At 49.7% G+C, this 17,617-nt stretch overlaps 1 protein-coding gene across 1 annotated transcript in view; it reads right to left on the reverse strand.

Moving 5' to 3' along the window:
* The window catches only part of LOC139056192 (transcription factor HES-1-A-like), a 145,082-nt gene that overhangs the window by 72,884 nt on the left and 54,581 nt on the right, over positions 1–17,617 (reverse strand). The window lies entirely within an intron of this gene.

Consider the following 17,617-nt stretch of genomic DNA (forward strand, 5'->3'; position numbering starts at 1 on the left):
CGCTGGCGTAAATCGCACAGGCAACGCCTGCGTCACTGCCCCCACGTCTTTTAAGCGGCAGCCCACTCCGCTAGGTGCTACGTTCGTTTGTACGAGAGACGTTTGGGGGCGCTGCAATCACGACACGCAAACGGGCATGTCACGTGGTATTTTTCGGCATTGCGCGGGCATCTGCAGTAAGAGGAAAAACACTAATGCCTAACAGATAGAAAGTTAGAAACTGTCTAATCGGGCGTTTTGCAAAGCGCTCTGTAACATTCTAATAGGAATTCCTTTTGCCTAACTTCGTTGCTTCCGAAGTCCGTCAATAAAGTTTGACTAATTATGCAATTAAGCAGAATACAAGAATACTGCGACTTGCTCCATGCAATAGTCAGCAACATGAATTCGGTCGCGTCGTCTTAGAAGTGCACCGGCACATTAAGTTAGCTGGCCCACCCTGTGGAATGGATCGCAATGGAGGGAACTCTTTGTGGGACACGTACGCCACTCAGTTAGAATACTATACCGCTTGCCACGGGCACCGATATCTCGGGGTATAGATATTCCGCGCTTCGTCTCCCGGCTTGAACAAGGCCGACTGTATAACGATAATCCTCATCGTGATGGAGTTTCCCAGGCGGTTTAAAGTTTGCATCAAATGCCCTCTCACGACGCAGCCGTATCGAGCTACTGTGCAGAGAAGACTCCATGACGGGCGATGCGTCATAAAAGGCCGGAGCGGTTTGAATTATCGTGCGCGGATGGAGGGGGAGCCCCTTTGTCTTCGGGTGCTTCGGGGCATATGGAACGAGGTCCCTGATTGCGCAAAGCATCCACTGTGCGGCCATCGCGCGTGCGTTCTCGATACCGCGTTGGCGTTGTGCTGGACCACGCATGTGCGGCGTGCGAGATAGATCGGATGATGATGACGACCTGCTCGCTACGCAGGACGGCCTTTGCGTGCGTGGCGAATGATGGGGGGTGGGGGGGGGGGCGCACGCGTAGAAGTCGAGCGGCAGCGAGCGCTCTAAAAGGCGGGCACGTACGTCTTCGCGCACTGAGGGTTGGGGAGTGAGGTCGCTGGACGTGTAGCTGCAGTCTGCGGGTACGAATGAGAATGTATCGTGCGTGCAGGGCGGAGAGAAGGGGGAGGGGGAGGCATTGTTGAACGATGCAGAAAGACGACGCGTGGGGACGCGGGAAAGCGTGCGCGTGCGCAGAATGCGTCGAGAAAGTTGAGCGATATAACGAAGCAGCCGCAAGCGCAACATGTTCGTACGTCGTTAAATAATTGTAAGGAAAATCGCGGGTGACTCTGATGTATAGGCGCGAAATGTATTCGCGGAGTCACCTTAGCGCCTGTATATAACAACAGACGGCGCCACTGACGAGGAATCCCGATGCATTCGAGGAAATTCGAGATCACACACACACACACACACACACACACACACACACACACGCGCGCGCGCGCGCGCGCGCGCGCGCACACGCACGCACACACACACGCACACACGAGGAATCCCGATGCATTCGAGGAAATCGAGATCCCATGTGTTAACACACACACACACACGCACGCACGCGCGCACACACACATAGATAGATAGATAGATAGATAGATAGATAGATAGATAGATAGATAGATAGATAGATAGATAGATAGATAGATAGATAGATAGATCGAGCGAGCGAGACAGAGAGAGAGAGAGATAGAGAGAGACGGACACATACGCTCGCACACGTTTACACCGACAGACAGACGCGCCCACACACGGACGCGCGCATGAATGCGGCACTCGCTGGTAATTTCCGCTTCGTTACACATCTCGCGAGAGACGAACGAACCCGGTCGCGTTTACGGGCGCCCCGTGTAAATGCGACTCCCGACAAGAGAGCGGCGGCTCCGTGTCATCCGGTCAGAGTCACGCGGATTCCCCTCGCGCTGCCGGGTGCTGCTCGCTCAATTTATGGCCGCGACGAAACGCGCGCGCGAGGCGCGTGACAACTGCCACGGCACCGGCGCCGTCGACGCGGTCATAAAACAACGTCGGGCTTCGCGCATCAGAGGGGCCTTCCGCCTGTGCCACCCCCCCTTCCCCCTCTTGGCGCCGCAGTGGGCGTCGACCGAGCTCGCTGCAGAGACAGCGGGAGCTTGTGCGCGTGTAGCTGACCTCGGGCAATCAGTCTGTCGTCTGCTCGGGAACGTCACGTGGAGAGCACTGCAGGCATATATATACAGAAGGCGCACACAGATGTGTGTGCTTGCAGTCAACGTAGACAGACAGACAGACAGACAGACAGACAGACAGACAGACAGACAGACAGACAGACAGACGGATAGACGGATAGATAGATAGATAGATAGATAGATAGATAGATAGATAGATAGATAGATAGATAGATAGATAGATAGATAGATAGATAGATAGATAGATAGATAGATAGATAGATAGATAGATAGATAGATAGGTGACATTGAGGTTAATCAGGCGCTCCGTGCTTGTTACTCTACGATCGGTGATGGGGGAGCACAATGGAAAAGGTCATAAACTGCAGTTACCGCTGCTTTCAACGTTATACGAATATAACAGCAACCAACGAGCTTAAAAACAACCCAAACGACAGGACAGAACGAGGTGGTCGACACAGGCGTGTATGCGAGTTCAATGAAGCTATATAGTTCAAATAGAGGCGTTTAAAGCCTGCATTCATCCTGATCACATTCAAGCGTTGAACCACGGTTCCCAACTTTGTCGTGTGTGCCTCGCTTCGACCGCTCGTTTGAGCTGCTTCTTTATACGGCTTTGTCTAACTTCAGCGAACGAGTCCAACTTGGTAAATTTCGTCCAACACCTTATATGTGAGGCCGTATGTCGATGAGTCGGTGTTGGGTAGCAAACATAGAGTGCGTCTTCGATCGACAAAACGAAGGTCATTAGGCGATATGTTAGGTTATTTCGTCGCAACTCACGAAACTTTCGTGAGCCACTGTGAACGCCTGACTTCGCCATTATTTTATGTACCGGAATTGGTGGGCAGGCCTTAGCCAGCGTGTCAACACAGTGGTCGGTGAAAACGATGAGTCGATGGTTTGGCGACATCTCATCCGCTGTATAGTTGTAGATTCAAACGAGAAGGAGGACGTCGGGGTTGTTAATAAACCTGTTGTTAAAAACGGCGTTGTTAATGGGTGGTTTGTGATCAAGGCCAAAACAGAATGGAAGTCGTAGCAACATCTAACACTTATCAACAGTGCTTTTTTTTGGTCAGCGTTCTTTTTTTTCTTTTACGTGAATACCGTAGTGGTTAAAAGTAATTTGGAGGAAAGGCTTTGTATCGAAATGACTAATTGTTTACGTCAAGAACAGAATGTGACGACATATGCGAGGATCTCGTGCCACTCCTTGCGTAGATTTCGACCAGCGGTGTGACCCGGACCAATGAAAGAAGCTACGTCATTTGAAACAAATCTCTCTACCTTTCTCATTGGGGCTCATTTACTGGGCACTAAAATTCAGAAATTGGTGAGGAGGGGCGGGTAAATCGGGGCCATGAGAAAGTATCTCCTCCAAGTGCCTTCAACTCGCCAATCCCGACCGTTGAGCCTATTGGCCTGACGTCACCTCACCGAGGCGGCCAGGCGTATACATAGGCGACAGTGGCGTGTAGGCCGGGGTGGGAGGAGGTGGGGGACTGACCGAAATTCAGCCCCTTCTCCTCCCCCCCCCCTGAAATTTTCTTACCCTGCGGCTTGCTTTGCTCCCTTTTATGCTTGGCACGTCGCCTAGGAATGCACGCGCATATCCTTCGAACGCCCGTCCAAGACAAGTACAGGATGTTACACACCTTCAGGCAGACCAAGGGCCTGCTCAACGTAATAGTCGTATTATTATGCACCAAGCATGGGAAACTTAACAGAGAATAATGGAACCTTAGCTCCTCCCCCCCCCCCCCCCATTTGAGAGAAGAAATCCTGGCTACGCGCCTGATTGGCGATGCTCTTAGAACCTTCTCTACTATCTTCATTACCCGCAGTGGCGTAGCAACAGGGGGGGCCGGGGGGCCGTGCGCCCCGGGTGCAAGGGGCCAGTGGGGAAGGGGGTGGGGGGGGGGTGTCATATACGTCTGAAGACACCAGGAAATTGTTGATATCCTCGCCTTCCTCGACTACACCCGGTGCGGGGCGGGGGGGGGGGAGGGTTGTTGACGGAAGACCTATGGGCCCCGGGTGCCAGACGACCTAGCTACGCCACTGATTACCCGCACAATCTTTCGTTCCACATTCCCATATAATCCTAGCCGATCGGGCCCAACCATTTGCCATTCATCCGTCTGACCTTGCATGGTTTAAGAGGCGATCGTTCCTTATCCCGAAGAAACGTTATTTCATCGTAATCACCAGCACCATCATCACAACTATACCCCTTGTTTCACATTAAGAACTCCGTATAAGTTTTCGCGCGCCAACACCGTGTTATATTATCATTAGCGTTCACTGCGAGGCAAATGGATTGACGATAAACGTCCGGTGCTGCCAACAGCTCGCGCCTATCTTGAATTCCGTATATACACCTTAATAAATCAAGTGCACTATACTCATACTGCTACACGTGCCCTTACTGCGATCCTGTATCTGACTCGTCGCCTCCCGTATTTCGTTCTCTATACTAAGCTTCTCTCTCTATTTCTCCCTTTTATGTTTGTTGAGAGCTCGGTTTAGCAGAGGCAAGGTATAGCGCACGTTCATGTCAGAACCAGCACATCAGTCGTCGACCTGCCTGGATCCGCTGTAGTGTGCAGAGTCAACTTCTTCATTACTCAAGTATTATTGCGCAACAAAAAAGACATGGACGTAAGAGAAGAACACACACCAAGCGCAATGTTCATGGCATGAATAATTGAGTAATGGGTTACCAACTTGCCCGGAATGCTGCTCTCAAGTTTTCCTTTATTTATTTATTCATTTTTTGTTGTTGTAGAAGCTGCCATCACTGTATCAACAAATGACACCATGTGCGCAACTGCGGCTGTCGTCCGCAAGTTGTTTCCGAAAGCGTGCAGCCATCGCACGTGGCGAGTGCAAATGTGTTGTATTCGCGCGTTGTCGGGACGCCCGTCGCCTTGGTGTCGTCGTCTGTCGTCGTCATCTGTCTCTCCGATATGGTCCGGGCGTGTCGTCTGCAAGGCGCGTCGTCTGCTGCTGTAACTCCCGCCGCGCGTTTGCGACTGCCTAGTGCCTAACCGCCGATTCGCGCACAGCAGGCCGCCTTCCTCGAGCACCGCGTGAGAGCCTATTTCTGGCAGACTCCTGCGTACGCATTGCGCCTATCTCACCGGTGTATCGCGGAGTAAGGTGCAAATCGCCTCCCTTCGCCCCATAGCGACGACAGAGATTCTCCTTTGGCAGAACGGCGATGCGAAGCCATGCTCCTTCTCCGGACTCGTCCTGCCCTTAGCCACAACCTATACGTTGCGGCCAGAATGAATGAATGAATGAATGAATCGTTATTGTTCACGGGCTTAGCTGGAAGGGGCGGGGGGGGGGGTTATGTTGATATATTTTGGAGGAACAAAGCGTAAAACGTGGCGTGTCTTCTTCAAGCGAAGCTCTCTCTGTCCTCTTTCTAACCCCTATCTCCCACCACCAGTGTAGGGCTAGCAAACCGGAGTCTGATGTCTGGTTAACCTCCCTGCCTTCCCCCCCCCCCTCTCTCTCTCACACACACACACACACACACACACACACACACACACACACACACACACACACACACACACACACACACACACACACATTTATATGTTTACCCAAGGCATAGGAGAGTCATGAGCTAAAGCCTTCTAATTTCGCATTTTCCCCGACTTTCAATGTAAGCTCTGCACAGCACCCTGTACACTCTCCCATATGATGTGGGAATGCCCACTTGTGCACGCCATATACCTCTACCACGCAGCTCAAAACCCACCGTAGAGTGGTGGGGGCACCAACAGATCAGCATCAACCCGAATGACCAGCGCAAGTTGGTGGACCGGGCGAAGAACAAGGTTTGGCGTCAGGACTTCCTGTACTAAGGTAGTCCTCCAACCATAGGACAACCCCCTGCTCAATGAAAGTTTGTTCATCATTATCACCGACTTTTCATTCTTTTATTTCTCTGGCTCCGTCACTCATTCTTATACACGTCATCTTCATGTTAACATGCACTCGTTTCAATATTGTGTGCGATGTGACCGTCACCTGCTTGTGGTAATTAATATTCGACGGACAGACGTATTCATAACTAAGCACATAGAACAGACAGACAGACAGACAGACAGACAGACAGACAGACAGACAGACAGACAGACAGACAGACAGACAGACAGACAGACAGACAGACAGACAGACAGAGACAGACAGACAGACAGACAGACAGACAGACAGACAGACAGACAGACAGACAGACAGACAGACAGACAGACAGACAGACAGACAGACAGACAGACAGACAGACAGACAGACAGACAGACGGACGGACGGACGGACGGACGGACGGACGGACGGACGGACGGACGGACGGACGGACGGACGGACGGACGGACGGACCGACAGGCAGACGGACAGATGGACCAAGAAACTTCAGGAAAATTCCGCTTCCTGATTCCTGTTTACTGAGTTAGAACGCTCGGCTATTGCAGCATTTTAATCGCACAGCAGAGAAACTCATCTTGACAAGTGACGTGCATTTTCAGGCGTACATGCGCGCTATTCGCTTTATATCCCGAGGGTGCGTGTTTTCGCGCTACAGCGTGATCTATATCCACGTGGCTTTTGAGCCCAGGACTCGCTCGCTTCGTGGGCAGATGCTTCTAACCTTCACGCACGTGAGGCTCGTTATATGCGGAAAGCGAGAAGAACAAAAATGCATATATATATGAATCATTTTTAAGTTGCTTTAGCTGCGCTGTTTGATCTTGTTTGTCTAATTTCCACCGCGCTCGTGCTAAACGAGACCGCGTGACTTCTGACTGCGGACTTTGGAGTTTCGTGCCTTTCCGCCGCAGCGAATTTCACGAAACACATACGCACGCACACACACGCACACACACACACACACGCGCGTGCGCGCGCGCGTATTACCCTCCGCGTCATTGCACGCAACTAGCACAGCTCACTTCTTTTTCTCTTATACACAAACACGCGCGTGCGTGCGTGTGTGTGTGTGTGTGCGTGTGTGTGTGCAAGAGAGAAAGAAGTGAGCTGTGCTAGTTGTGTGCAGCGAAGCGGAGGGTGAAACGTATACGTATATGACATATACTATAAGAGGCGGCCTTCTGCATGCGCCATTTTCGTACATTCAGAAAAGTAAGTTGCTTAACTGTTGACATGCTGACATGCGTGCGCGCGTGTATACGTCTCTGTGTGTATTTGTATACATTGCATGCGACCGTGTTTCGGCACATTAATTGTGCACTTAGATCAAACGAGAGAGCGCGTAATAAGATGTGATACGCAATGTAACGTGATGTGTCTCAGCTTATCTATACGTTATACAACCGGCATATCGATGCATTGTACAACCGGCATATCAATACTTTATACAACCACAGGAGCACACATGCATCGTGTTTCTACATGAGCAAAGCATAAACAATTGCAATACAACTCGGGTGCGTTTTTTGAAGCAGTGCACAATGTATACAGTGTGGTATCCTGCGCGATATGCTGCGGTGTTTACACAAGATTAGATAGATAGATAGATAGATAGATAGATAGATAGATAGATAGATAGATAGATAGATAGATAGATAGATAGATAGATAGATAGATAGATAGATAGATAGATAGATAGATAGATAGATAGATAGATAGATAGATAGATAGATAGATAGATAGATAGATAGATAGATAGATAGATAGATAGATAGATAGATAGATAGATAGATAGATAGATAGATAGATAGATAGATAGATAGATAGATAGATAGATAGATAGATAGATAGATAGATAGATAGATAGATAGATAGATAGATAGATAGATAGATAGATAGATAGATAGATAGATAGATAGATAGATAGATAGATGTACTTCGGGGCTAGCAAATGGATTCTTTGCAGCAGCAAGGAGTGAAACGAAGAGGAAGAGACTTGGTTGATTCGTGCAAGCGACTACTTCTGTAGACTTCGCACTGCTGCACGCAATTAGTAAGGCAGACGCGTACGCTTACACGTACATGCGTCATTGTCCTTCCCTGTGGGACTTCCTCTGCGCGCGAAGTGCGTCAGAAACTGCACACAGCTGCTTACTGGAGAACGAAAGTGAAGGAAAAGAAACAACAAAAAAAGGACGTAGAGGGTCAAAGAGTGCTCGCGGTGAACAAAACTAATCAAATGGAAACAAAAGCCCAAAAGCAATGATCCCACGCTGCAGCAATGGCGGCCTGCACGCCGCCAGTGTCCTCCCTCCCTGCAGCTGGAATGGCTTCACGGTCAAAGACATGCATCGCGCTATGGCTGCGTTCATGGCGTAGCAGCATTGTGAAAACCCTGCTCGTGTAGCGGACCTTGGTGTTAAGGAGAAAATAAATAAAACGGAAGCATGAAGGAATTTGAATGTTCGCCGAAACCCGGCTATTATGTGAAATCGTTGTTGCGAGTTGCCTAATTCATCGAGTTGGCTAAGTCTTTTCCTGATTCTCTGCACTCTCTGGCACATATTAGATAACTTTATATTTGGGGACCCAAGGCTCTGGGCCCATAAGCCGCGTTGCGTAGGCTGCTCTTGTGTTTAAAGGGGCGGCAGAGTTTGAGAATTAGGTCAAACGCAGACAGCGCTGGGTTAAGCGCTGAGAACGCCGCAGTAGGGAACACAAAAAGGCGCTTGAAAGCAAAAAAAAAAGAAAGAAAGAAGAAAAGCTTTTCTTACAACTGAAAGCAAACAGAATGCATGTTTGAGCGGAAAGGGGAAACCATAAGATGCAGTAAACGCAGTTACTGTGTTAGTACTACGAGCAGAGTATGCTGTTTTAAGACCCAAGACGGCTCGGACCCCCCCCCCCCCCCCCCCCCCTGAATAGAACAACGACATGATTACAATGCGTCACACTCCCCGCATGCAAAGGGAGAGTTACAAGCTTTAATGATATTGAAGCGAAATAGGTACATGTACATTGATGTGGAACACAAAACATGGGATGAAATTTTGCCATACGTCACGTTTGCTTACAATACCGCTGTGCAGGAGACCACCGAGTTTACACCATTCGAGCTTGTTTACGGACGTCGCGTTACAACCCCCTTAGACGCCATGCTGCCGGTAGACCAAGGAACCACAAGGAATGACAACACTGAAGATTTCGTCGAGAAAGCCGAGGAAGCTCGCCAGCTTGCTCGGAATCGCATCCGCACCCAGCAGAATGCCGACGCCTGCCGTTACAACCGGACCCGACGGAATGTCCAGTACTTACCAGGCGACCGCGTGTGGGTGTGGACGCCTATCCGGCACCGCGGGCTCTCAGAGAAATTGTTGCGCCGCTACTTCGGCCCCTACGAAGTCGTACGCCGCCTCAGTGATGTGAACTACGAGGTGGTGCCTCGAACCTCTGATCCTGGTTCGAACCGACGCCGTCCACGTGCTGAAGTCGTCCACGTAGTACGGATGAAGCCGTACTACGCACGCCAGGGCTAAGCAACCCTCACAAACCGCTTCAGCATTGTGTACATTCCTTTATGTGTTTTTTTTTGTCTTTTCATGTTGACACTCTTGCCCATAGTGCGCGCCCGCTGCCCTTGAAGCGACCGGGCCGGTCGCTTTTGAGAGGGGAGCAATGAAGCGAAATAGGTTTGCACGTGTTGACACCGGACCCTTAAGGCGAGAACGACGAAGTTCGTGGTTGCGCGCGGGCTCTCCGAGGACCAGCCATCGCTAAAGGCAGACGTTTTGTCCCAGTCTGTCGGTGCTAAACTGTTTTAGTTACCATAGCTGGGTGACAATATGTTGAGATGATAGCCTGGCTGATCGCCTGACATGCTACTCCAGGTGATGGGTGATAATTATGACAATGCACGCAAAAAGTTGGCTAACGCTACAATATATATGAGCCGTAGAGTATTATACAGCAATTACTACAGGGAACTCCGGCGCTAGTGCCTCCTGGGACCTGCAAGCGGTACGGGAATGCAAGCTGGCATAGGGAATGACGGGCTGCACATGGATTTGCCTAAACTTCGCCCTTCGGGCTTCAAACGGCTTCGTGACTTTGTAAACTTCTCATTTTCAACGAAGTGCTGCGTAATAAATAATCAAATGGACATTACTAAAATTGTCCGACGGGCGGATTCGAACGCAGGACCTCTAAGCACAGAGGGCCGATATCGGAAACATTACGCCGCGGATGCATGCAGCGGTAAGTGGCATATAGAGCGCACTCTTGGGTTTCTCGCGGGCAAGCGAGAGCGTGAGCCACTCGGCGCGTTTCGATTTGGCCACCTGGACCGGTTGAACAGCTGAAATCGTAGCGATTGCGCGTGCTCGCAGAGTCTTCTGCACTACGAAGGGTATAGATATTGCTCTAAAATTTAGGACGATAAAGACGGATAAAGCGTAGTGAACAAAGACACGAGATCGTCTGAAACCACAAACACGAAGATCAGAGAAATCCATGTATAGTATACCCATCATTCAAACGGTGACGCAACGATTGCAACGTCATAGTTTCCTCTAGTAGTTATCATAGGAAAACTCTGTGATATGAACGGCCTTCTCCGTGAAACAACTCTTCGTTTCCGGGAGATGACGCAACGCGCCAAAAATAGGAGCGGAACGTTCCAGGGTGAGACGGAAGTGCTGAACGATTATTGAGCGATTGCCCGCGGAATTCCGTATAAATTTATTCGTTTTGCCTCGGAGATGAATGCTTTCGCTGGAATCTCGCTCAAAGATCGCGTTTATCTCGTGGCCGATCTTGCCTATCGCAAGCTTTCGCGGCAGCATTCGCATTGCAAACGTCGAGGAAAAAGAAAACGAAGGCAGTTGTTATCTCGCATGCGAAATGCACTGGGCCGTGTCCAGCGCCTCAGGTGGCGTTTTATCGAGCGAAGGTGCACAGAGTTTCTCAAAACACCGCCGTAGATGATGCAGGGTAGTCTTATTATGGTTATTGAATTACTTGAGTTTATTCTTTCATTACTATTAAGCTTAAAGCAGACACAACTGCCGTCTCCAAACTTAATTTTAGAGTAAATGCGCGTTAAAACTCAGTTTAAATGTGAACTTTAGGCGGAGATAACACAGCGGCTCGAGGAAAGAAATATTGAATCGTTCCAACTAATTACGCGATGCCCTCGGCCGGTGAGGAAATAGGAGAAAAATGATTTTTACGCGAGTCCACATACATACATACATACATACATACATACATACATACATACATACATACATACATACATACATACATACATACATACATACATACATACATACATACATACATACATACATACATACATACATACATACATACATAGTACCAATACATGCTCTCAATGCTAATCGACCTGAGCCTAAACCCTCGCACGAAAAGTTGTCGGAAACTGGTTCCAATAATTATGCGGCATCCAGTAATAAAGACAGGAACATTTCCCATTGTTGTCCAAATTAAGAATCCGGGAGGACGGAGCTAATGCGTTTTGTTTTCTCACGTTCCTTTTGGTTGATGAAGAAAATAATGATAATGATGATGATTAGACGATGATGGTTACGATGATGATGATAAACCCTCATCGACGGAAGGAGGAGGAGAAGGAGGAAAATAATGAAGGAAGGATAGGGAGGTCAACCAGACGCACGCCCGGTTTGCTACCCTGCACGGGTGAAGGGGTTTGAGGGATAAAAAGAAAGAAAGGGAGGGAAGAAGGTACGGTCGGTGTGAACACGTGCTGTTGTCCATCACTTCACGCCTGCAATCGGTCACATCGACGGAAGGATACACACCGTGCCTTCAGGGTGTTTAGAATAGTGGACCCGTAGTGACTATAGAGGGAAGCCCAGAAAGACATGGTTCAGCGCACAGTTCCAACAGTTCTGCCGCCGTAGTACATGGCGCGGCAAAATTTTTGAAGGCAAGGTAACTTTCTTTTTTTAATGCAAAAACAATAAATTGCCCATAAGGCGGAAAATCCGGCTTTGTCGACGTGACCACACGGTGGTACAAAAAGTCTACGAACCCACGATCTTTGGTTTAACTGTTGCGATGTTAATTTAAAGCACAGTTAATTAGGGTAGTTAATTAAAACACTCGAACCCATGACCTTTGTGGGAGTCGAAGCCACACCCTTGGTGTTAATTAAGGCCATGTTAATTAAGACACATTGAATTAAGATGTAGTTAATTAGGGCACTCGAACTCACGACCTTTGGTGAGAGCCGAACCCACGACCTTGCGTTGTGCGCACCTTGTGACGAACCCGCTTGCTCACCTCACGGCGCTTCTGCTGACACATGGCCGCTCAAGTCACGTGACTCCGACGTTGGCGCCACCGGCCGTCGCCGCGCTTCTGCCGGCGTGGCCGCAATGCTTTCTCATTCATCCACGTAGGGATAACTAAGAGCCCCTTGAATTGTTTTTCTTGCGAATAGTTTTTGTCGAGTTCAACCTCGTTTTCCGTAACGGGTATGTAGACGTGCCGCGCGATGTCGTGGGCCGATCCCGAAGATAATGCAGCCAAAATAACGTGGCGGATATGCCAACGGGGCAAAAAAATAAATTACAAGATACTACGTGCCAAAATCACGATCTAATTATGAAGCACGCCGTGGCGTGGGACTCCGGAATAATTTGGACCACGTGGGGTTATTTAACGTGCACCTAAATCTAAGTGCAAGGGTGTTTTCGCTTTTCGGTGCCATCAAAATGCGGCCGCCGTGGCTGGGATTCGATCCCGCAACCTCGTGCTCAGCAGCCCAACACTATAGTCGCTGAGCAACCAAGGAGGGTCGCCACTGGGGCCACTGGGCATGCTCCATTCGGTGTGTATCCCTGGAGACGCTGTGTGTGTGTGGCACTGTGTGGGCGTCTCGCACGGGGGTCAACAAGCATAGGCCGCAATTCAATGAACCACCTCTTTCGGATTGTAACTGACGTGTGTGCACTGCTATGTGCGCTCTCTCTCTCTCCTCCCCATCTTTCATCCCCCCATCCCGTTCCCATGTGTAGGGTAGCAAACCGGTTGAGCTAGTCTGGTTAACCTCCCTGCCTTTCCTTCTCCACTTTTTTCCTTCCTTCATTGGCGCCAACTTGGGTCACTGCGAGTATCACAACAACAACGTCACATCACATCAGTGAACCTCTTTGGGACTGTAACTGACGATGTGTGTGTCGTGCTATGTGCTCTTTCTCTCTCTCCTTCCCATCTTTCATCCCCCCATACCGCACCCATTTGTAGGGTAGCAAACCGGTTGAGCTAGACTGGTTAACCTCCCTGCCTTTCCTTCTCCACTTTTTCCTTCCTTCATTGGCGCCAACTTGGGTCACTACGAGTATCACAACAACGTCACACCTACGCGGTGTTGTTCCTGGCCGATCCCCTGGAACAAATCATACTTCACCAGCAGACATGCGGCTGTCACGGGTGCTGATCGTGCCTCATCGTTTTCTCAAGGCAGCTCGCTTCAAGACAGCAACGTCGCCCCTCGTGACCGTCACGAAGAGGCCACTGATTCGGGGTGCTGTTTTGCCTGGCGATCCCTGGGAGCAAAGCATGCTTCACCGGCAGGCATGCAGCTGTCACGGGTGCTGTTCCCGCCTCACCATTCGCGTCAAGACAACAGCGTCACCGTCTGACTACCGCGAATGCCGGACTCCCGATACTGAGCCTTACACCGCCTTACACCGCCTTACACCGCCGAGTGTCCTTCATTAGTGGTCCCAAACCACAACCTACTGAGAAGCGGATACCTGGAAGTGACGAGTCCCCGGCGTTAGATTCGGAAGTTGAGTTCCCTGCGTTAGAGTTGGACGTTCGTAGCGTTGTAACCAGCAACGTCAGAGAGCGACCTGAGCCTAGCAAGACGGCAAAGTCCTCTGTGGGTGAGTCGGTTGTTCGATCTGCTGCAGCAAAAAGTGTCCAAGTTTCTCAGCGACCAGACTCGACAGCCAGACAGCCGGACAAGTTGCACAGCCAGACTCGACAACATGGAGGACATTCCCTCGCCTCAAAAGAGATGAAGACACCAGCTGAAGTGGCCAAGACTGGGTCCAAGTACGCAACCTTTGTTGAAGTTGTGAGGAAGTGCGTACAGCAAAATAAGGAGCTCAAAAATCAGGAACTGTCCGACCTTCTGCGAGTTTTGTTTGAAGTCCTGCGTTCATATGTTCAAGTGATGCAGACTGGCACCCTGAAGAACTTTCTACAGCTCGTTCTTTCCTTTGAGCCCATGATTACCACCTTCGCAGCGACCTTCACCTTATAATATGGCTAGTCTTCTTCAACCTCATGCAACAAGAAATCACCGAAAAGTGCCGTTTATTATGCAATGGAACTGCGCTGGGGTTATAAGTCGATTAGCAGAACTTAAATTATTTCTGAAAGATATGTGTGTTCCAGTATTAGCCCTCTCGGAGGCTGGCCTACCAAGCGGGAGATCTTTAACTGGATATGTCGCCCATAAGAATTGCAGCATAAAGTCATTTCCCGCGGGAAGCGCTGCCCTTTACATACGAAGAGAGATTCCTCATGTGGCTTTGAACGTCACCGATCTTTGCACCGATAGTATTGAGGTAGCGGCTGTGAGGATACGTCTTGGCTTCCGAACTCTTTCTATTGCATCCGTATATGTGTCTCCGCGGAAGAAGGTAGCAATGGACTTGTTTCTGCAGCAGCTTTGTGACCGTTGCCCGGCGCCCCGAATTATCTGCGGGGACTTCAACGCCCATCACTCTCTCTGGGGTGACAGGAACACAGATTCCCGCGGACGCAAACTTGTAGAAGTTATCGATAGTTTGGACTTGTGCGTGGCCAATGACGGTAGTCCCACTTTCTTCCGGCCTCCAGCCTCAGCCACATCAATAGACCTAACCTTGCATTCATCTGACGTCCGCGTGAAGTGGTCAACTGCACCTGACCGCATGGGAAGTGATCACTATCCAATTTTTGTGTTTACTGCCGACTTCCATTTGCGCGGCTCTAAAATTAGCCATGTTGTTAATTGGGACAAATACAGGGAGCAACTTGCATGGGTTTCGGGTGATGTGATTGACAAAATGATTTCTGGTAAGATGGCTGCTACCACAGCGGTCAAGTTGCCTACTCATTTTCCGACTCCGGATTTAAAACTCAGGAACCTTTGCGCAGCGCGCAGACGGGCGGAGCGACAACTGATGCGGAAGAAGGACGACAGATCCTTGAAAACGACCTTCAATAGGCTTAACTCTGCCATTCGACGCCATACGAACAAGCTCTGTAGGTCGCAGTGGGCGTCCTTCTGCGCTAGCTTGACGGTTTTCTCACCGATGACGAGGATTTGGCGAGTCATTGGCAGCCTTGCTGGTGATTCTCGTCCTAGTAAACCTTTTGAAGCGCTTGCACTGCGCAAGCAGAAACCTCTCGTGTGCTTGGCAGAGGAATTTGCAGATGCATTTGTCAGTGCAAGTTCAGGAATTCCTCCCTGCACTCCACCTGCAACATCTACGTCTGTGATGGACGCCCCGTTTACACTTCGAGAGCTACAGACAGCACTCAGCGGCCTGCGGCGTCGATGTGCACCAGGTCCTGACGGCATCACCAACCAGATGATGCAGAACCTACCTCTGGAACACCGAAAGATGCTTCTAAGCTATCTCAATCGAGTGTGGGAGACTGGCGACGTTCCTCCTTCATGGAAAGTGGCTCGCGTTGTCCCAGTGCTGAAGCCCGGCAAAGAAATGACAGACTTGGCCTCGTATCGTCCTGTATCACTGACGTCGTGCATGGCTAAGCTTATGGAGAAGCTGGCAAGTAAGCGTTTATCTTGGTGTCTCGAAGATAGAAGGGCTTTGCCAACATGCATGACTGGATTCCGAACAGGTTTAAGCGCGCAAGACAGCGTCTTGGACTTGATAAGCCATATTGAACATCATAGAGCTTTCGGCCTTTCAACACTAGTTATTTTCCTAGACGTATCAAAGGCTTATGATACCATCCTTCAGAGCTCAATACTAAATAGTTTGCAGGCCATGGGCGTACAGGGCTATCTTCTGCGCTTCATTCACTCATTTATCAGTGATCGGAAAATTCAAGTGCGGTTAGGAAGTACCACAAGCACCGAAAGGGTGGTATCGCGAGGTGTACCTCAAGGAAGTGTTCTTTCCCCAACGCTCTTTAACGTTGCAATGGCTGGTCTTCCCGCTGAAGTGCAAAAACATTGCAGGCATGTCCATATGTCGATATACGCGGACGACATCTGTCTTTGGTTAACCGGATATCAACACAAGCGTTTAGCTCTGATAGCTCGACAGGCATTACTTTCAGTTCAAAATTACCTTCAAGGTGTGGGGTTGACTCTCTCGGTGGAAAAATCTGGCTTCATAATGTTTCCAGGTAGAGGAAGAAGGTATGCGCGGCTGAAGATAGACCTTAATCAATCTTGTCTTCGACAATTTAAACACAAGCGCTTTTTGGGCGTCATTATCGACTACCGCCTACAGTGGCGACGAGCTGTGGACTCGGTTGTGACATCGATATCTTCGCGTCTCAATGTAATCCGTAGAGTTGCAAGTGAGCAATGGGGAAATCACCCTTCTTCAATGATCAGGTTGCACGATGCACTAGTGACGAGTCGAATAATGTATCAGCTCCCTTTAATTTCCCCATCGATATCACAGCTGGAACGACTTGAGGTTCTGCACAGAAAGGGCCTAAGAAGGGCTCTTGGCGTTCCGCAGACTGCTCCTAACAATGCAGTACTTTATGAATCTCTATCGAGACCTCTTAGCTTAGTCGCTTCACAAAGGTTATTGATGCAAATTGGCCGCCTCAAACAGACGGCAGCCGGCCGAGCCCTTCTACAGCGCCTTCGAAAGAGATCCGAGTCCCGAGCGTACTTGGCCCTTAATACTCTTGGTTACCTGGGTCTTGACGCTAGAGGTCGAACTAAGAGGTCGAAACCACCTTGGTCTTTCGCGAGCCTCGATAGTTCGTTGGCAGTTCCTCACGTTCGTGCTAAGCGGAGTTCTCCTTTGGCAGCAACGCGTTCGCTCGTACTGGAACATCTTGAAACGGAATATGCACGTCATCTTCAAATTTTTACTGATGGCTCTGTGGACAAGGTCAGAGGATCTAGTGCAGCTGCTTTTCACATTCCCTCTTTGAACTTTGATTGGTCCGTTCGCTTCACTGCAGTCGTGTCCTCCACAACGGCCGAAAGCGTTGCCATTAAGGCCGCTCTCAAAAAGCTACGGTTTTGTACGCCTCAACCTGTGGTCATTCTTACAGATTCGAAATCCGCCCTTCAAAGGTTAGAGCACGGATTCCCTACTGATTCCTTATCTCTAAGCTCCCTACGTTCGGTGCAAAATCTCAGTGTCCAAGGCTTCTCCATACGATTCCAGTGGGTGCCATCACACATAGGTATCATAGGCAACGAGATGGCGGACAGCCTCGCCCATAGAGCGCTGT

Source organism: Dermacentor albipictus, chromosome 2 (assembly GCF_038994185.2).
Source record: "Dermacentor albipictus isolate Rhodes 1998 colony chromosome 2, USDA_Dalb.pri_finalv2, whole genome shotgun sequence".
In the NCBI taxonomy this organism is placed as follows: Eukaryota; Metazoa; Arthropoda; class Arachnida; order Ixodida; family Ixodidae; genus Dermacentor; species Dermacentor albipictus.